Source organism: Sceloporus undulatus, chromosome 1 (assembly GCF_019175285.1).
Source record: "Sceloporus undulatus isolate JIND9_A2432 ecotype Alabama chromosome 1, SceUnd_v1.1, whole genome shotgun sequence".
Taxonomy (NCBI): domain Eukaryota; kingdom Metazoa; phylum Chordata; class Lepidosauria; order Squamata; family Phrynosomatidae; genus Sceloporus; species Sceloporus undulatus.
The window spans coordinates 338,972,652-338,978,651 of NC_056522.1; positions in this window are offsets into that span (position 1 = coordinate 338,972,652).

Genomic DNA, 6,000 nt, shown 5'->3' on the forward strand with positions numbered 1-6,000 from the left:
AGTGAAACTGGCCAACTGAGCCAGAGAACTATAGTTTTCAATACATTAACCTCTGTATATTTGAAAATTATGAAGTCAGTTGACCAAACAATCTGCAGAGAGACTAAGAACTTTACCGCACAGGGGTTCAATGCCAGCCTCAGAACAGAACGGAATGAGTGGGGGATGGATTTTACCACACACAAGGAAGTCCCTCACTCGTTCCATTCCCCTCTCTTCCATGCCTATTCAATTCCCTTCCAGAGGAAGGCAAAAGCAAACCCCCTCTGAACAACTCCTGTCAAGAAAATCCTGTTCTGAACAGTTCTCAAAAATTGCCCCCTCTGGAACGGAATGGGCACGGAAGAGAGGGGAACGGAACAGAATGGGGACTTTTGTGTGTGGTAAAATCCATCCCCCACTCATTCCGCACTTGTTCCTGCCCCTTCTGTTCCATTCTGAGGCTGGACCGAGGAGGACAACTGGAAATAGAGATGAATCATAGAGCTGAAAGAGACTACAATGGCCATTCAGTCCAACCTCCTGTCACTATCAAAGCATCCCTGACAGATGGCCATCCAGCCTCTGTTTAAAAACCTCCAAAGAAGGAGACTCCACCATCCTCCGAGGGAATGTGTTCTATTGTCAAACAGCTCTTACTGTCAGGAAGTTTCTCCTAATATGTTGAAGTGGAATCTCTTTTCCTGTATCTTATTCCCTCAGCTCTGCTGAAAAGCCAGCTCTATGTCTTTTCCTCTCCCTCACTTCAAACTGCAGTGGTCACATAAAGGACTGTATTGTTAACATTTCTCTAAAAGTAACAATTTCAGAAGGTGTATTATCCATGACAAGCTATATCAGCCGAGATCTCTTTTGTAAATATCCTTTAAAGGCTTGGGAGCAGTGCACTGTCTTCTATTTCATGTGACTACCCTATTTCAAGCATTGTCCATTAGACAGCCAGTTCATCTTGCTGCAGGAGATACAGAGAGGCGAAGGAAAGTCTCTCCATCTTCTCTGACAAGTGGCCAGATCCATTCGGTTCCACTTGGTCCTCAATTGTTTCCAGCTCATGTTGTTGGGTGCATTCAAGTTGTTTCTGACTTGTGGCAATTCTAAGGCAAGCCAGTCACAGGATTTTCTTGACAGGAGTTGTTCAGAGGGGATTTGCTTTTGCCTTCCTCTGGGACTGAGAGAGCGTCATTTATGCAAGGTCACCTAGTGGATCTCTAAGGCCGAGTGGGAATTTGGACCCTGGTCTCTGGGATCCTAGTCCAATGTTACATCACACTGGCTCTCTCATAGTTATTATAATTCTGTAACCTCAAGAACCAGTGTCTGTATTTACTTTCCATGATATATTTATAATTTATAATTATATCTATGTTTTTTATTTATAAAAAAGTTTATTTCTTTGCCAGGTTACGTATAGCTCCAAAGTAGCATATTGGACCTAAAATTAAAATTAATAAATTAAAAAGTGCCATAATTCAAATCAAAAGAAAAATAGTAAACACAAGAAAATGCCTCTGACTGAGCCAAAACCATTTAAAGGAGTTTCAAATATTAAAAACCCTAATGAGACTGCTAGCACAGCTTCTTTTGAAACACAGTAGAAGAAATTAGCAAAGTGCCTCTGGTAATATGTGCAAGGGGGTAATGGGAGGGAGGACAGGCAGAAATAGCCAGAAGGAGGAATAGTGCAAACCTCAGACTGGAGATAATGTCATCATATAGGCCAAACACTCACCACCTGGCATTAAATGATATTGTATCAGGTGGCATCAGTGCAGTTTCCATTTCTACTTTGTCTTTTTTGGAAACAGACAAAGTTCTTGGCTAGTGTTCTAATTAGTGTGTTCTCTAAACCTTGAATTGCATGGTGCCAGAAGTTGTTTCAAACCTATACATTTCTTCTCGTGAAAGCATGAAATTGGCATAGTTCCCTACACTAGAAGCTTTTGTCTTTAATAATTCTATAGCATTCCTTGCATAACACATCTTTTCAAGGCAAGGAAAACAGATAAGAGGAAAATCAATTCATCTGAAATGTGGTGCTGCAGAATAGTGCTGAAGATACCGCAGACAGCCAAAAAGACAAACAAATGGGTTCTAGAACAAATCAAGCCAGAAATCTCTCTGGAAGCCAAGATGATAGAGTTGAGGTTGTCGTACTTTGGTCACATGAGAAAGAATGACTCATTGGAAATGACAGTAATGTTAGGAAGGGTAGAGAAACATAGAAAGAGAGGAATACTGCATGCTGGATCAATGGACTCTGTTAAGGGGTCTACAGGCATCAATTTACAGGAACTAAGCAGAGCAATGGAGGATAGGGTTTCTTGGAGATGTCTCATCCACGGGGTCACCATGAGTCTGGATTGACTCAAGGGCAGTTAACAACAACAACAACAACATGACTGTCATGAAAAGAAAGACTGGCTTGCTTTTGATGAGCCACAAAGTTCCACAAGGAGGAAAGAATAATATGAATAACAATAAGCCAGCAAGGGTGGCTTAACTTTGATGAAAAGGTCCACATTACCACAAGTCCCAACTATCATCCAGCAAATTAAGTGGCAGAGAGCAGTACAGACTTTATAGAAAATCTTTCTATAGAATGAGCCACATATTTTATTTTAAGTTGCCTATCAACACCATGATTGCTAGTGGATACAATCCAACAGAATTGCTACTGGGAAAACAGAAGAATCCTATTCCATAGTGGACTGCTCTTGAAAAGGTTGCCTCTTCAGATTACCAAATAAAGAAAAGCTATGAACAATTCTATAACATGTAAAATTTGGTGTGAGGACCAGAGAAAGGAAATTAATAAAAAAAAGAGTTAATGCATTTAATCAGTGGTAAATTTTAAAAGATCTAAGTTAGATTAGAAGGGGAAAACATTTATCAGTTACATCTATGTTAAATTTCTATTTCATAGTGCTCCCTAGATTTACTTGATTTACTTCATGTTAAAATAGCACTATGGAAGAATTCTAATTTGAAGATTGCAGTCCTTTTTATAGAAAAAAGAATGGGTTGACTATGGAATGTATACTTTCAATCAACTGCTAAGTTTATATCAAGAATTCTTGACATTTTAAACCCATAGGTGCACTATGGCAATACATACAATTGCAGCACATTTTGCTGTCTGTGTAAGGACCAGTAACTATCAGTGCCTTGTCCTATTGTTCAGAAGAGTTTACTGTATTGGTTATGCATAAATGTGTGCTTCACAAAAGCCTTGCTAGAATGCAGCTGAAAATTTTAATCCATGATTTTGCTCCATCCTCCTTCATCCCTTTCTTTTTTTTTATTTTTTTTATTTTTTTTTTTTTGCATTTTCCTACACATATAACAAACAATACATAAAGACATTACAAAGGTATATCTTGTATCAATATAAACATGACTATACAAACCATCTATCTTGGATACCTTCATACCTTTTTTCCTAAAACAACATTTAACACACAAAGTACTTCCTATTGCTTAGCTCTCCATGTTTATCTGTTATATTTATTCGTTCTATCTTGAATCAAAACTTAAGTAAGTGCCCTTCTTCACATAAGTGTAAAAAGGAAGATATACTTTAGTTTTTTAGTTGGGATAGTAGACATTTTAGACCATTCCTAGTCCTTATTTTCCCCTATATGTCTTTCTAGAAAAAAAAAATCCTGAGTATTTACAGAATCCTAGATTACAAAATTTATAGAAATTAGATTATCACAAAGTACTTATGAGCAAATTTTTAACACAAAATCTCATTCTAAGAATTCCTGCATTCCCTGTATTCCGCCCCCCCCATATAGAATAAGCTACTCTAAGTAACGTTGAGCAAAGCAGCATAACAACATTGCTTTATGTCAAAATAAAATTGTTCCATCTTCTTTTCAAATATGTGTAAAGGGGTTGCCAAATGCCTTTTATTTCTACATCGTTTTCTTCTTCTTTTGATCCGCAGTAGATCTTATCCATTTCAGCCGTCTCTAAGACTTTCATCAGCCACTTATCCATGGAGGGAATTTGATTCGATTTCCAAAACCTTGCATATACAATTCTAGCACAAGTAAATAGATAAAATAAGAGTTTACCAGATTTTTTTCCAACTTTATCCTCAAAGATACCTAACAAACAAACTTCTGGTGTACAAGGTATTTGAATTTCTAATTCCCTAGTGATAATGTCATAAACTTTTTGCCAGAAGGATTTGGCAAGTTCGCATGACCACCACATATGGTAGTAAGTACCAGTAGTCTTTTGGCACTTCCAACATATTGGGTTACTAGTTTTATAGATTAACGCAATTCTATTTGGCGAGAGGTGCCATCTATAAATCATCTTATAAGTATTTTCTTTAAGATCCTGACATATTGTATACTTCAAATTTGATTTCCAAATTTTCTCCCATTTTTCATATGATATACTATGTCCTACATTTTGGGCCCACTTTATCATACAGTGTTGTATAATTTCCTCCTCAGTATTCCAGCTAAGAATCATTTTGTACAATTTAGCCATTTTCTTTTTCTGCCCTTTTACCATTATTGTTTCCCAATCCGTGATTTCTCTTTTTAATCCAGGGTCTGTCATGTCTAATTTCCATCTCTGTCTCAGTTGCAAGTAGAGATACCAATGGCATTCAATATCTGATTTATATAATTGCTCTTGATTTTTAAAATCTATTTTATCTTGTGCTTCTATGATTAAATCTACGTATCTTAGCCATTTCCCTTTCGGTATGCCTTCCCTACTGAAGAATGCCTCATGTGGGGAACAGTGCAGCACTATTTGGTTTGATAATCTAGGTTTCCATTTCTCCCACACTTTCAATAGTGCTTTTATAATTACATGATGTTTACATTCTTTGTGAATTTTATCCTTATTATAGAATAAATAAGCATGGAATCCGAATCTTAGATTTTCCCCTTCTAGTGTTAATAAATGATCATTTTCCAATAGTATCCAATCAGATATCCACCAAAGAGCTGCTGAAAAGTAGTACATTTTTATATCGGGGACACCCAGGCCTCCTCTTGCTCTATCGTCACACATTACTTTTTTGTTGATTCTAGCCTTTTTCTTATTCCAGATATATTTCATTATATTACTTTGCCATGTGTCTAAAAATCTAAAAAAATGTAAGACTGGGATTGTCTGGAATAAATAAAGAAGTTTAGGCAAGACTAACATTTGAATCACCGAGATTCTACCCATCCACTTCATCCCTTTCTTAAGCTTGGGAGAAAAGGAAACAGTTGCATGAATTTTTGAGAATCCAATTTTTCATCCATCCTACCAAAAGCCCTCCACTTGCTTTTTCATTCTTCCTCCCTTATCATCTCATCTCCTTTATCTTCTCTCTTTCTTTAGATTACTGGTTCCCATGTAGATCCCAACCAAGATCTTCAAAATGGGAAAGAAGATGAACCTCTATGTGGTGTCCAGTGTAGAACATAAGAAGATCACCTGGATGCAAAAACCATATGCATCTTCCAGTCTGCCCTACTACTTATTGGCTTAAAATATTTTAACTCTGAAATCAGGTAAGCTATCACACTGTGATTATGGATTTTTAAAAAAAAAACATAAGATTCCTACGCTGTTTGTACTGACAGAGGAACAAGCTGGGAAATCTAAAATATGTTGGTTGTCTGTTTAATTAATCACTTAATTCTGGGATTAATTTAATGCTTAAAATACAATAACGTCAATAAAATATGTTAAAAATAAATTTAATTTATTTGTTATTCTGTTAGGAAATTTCTAACTTTTTTTTTAATTAACTAGCTCCTGTCATTGGTCATGACTAACACTTTTAGAGCCAGGTTATTATTTCCATCAGACTTGCTGGAGAAAAGACAAGTCAGATTTCAACTACCGAAAACTGAACAACTAGGTAATATTTTGTATGTGGAGAGATCTTGTAGCACCTTTGAGACTAACTGAAAGAAATAAGTTGGCAAAATTTATCTCCTGGGATTCTTCCTGAGCCATCTCATAAGTATGGCAATT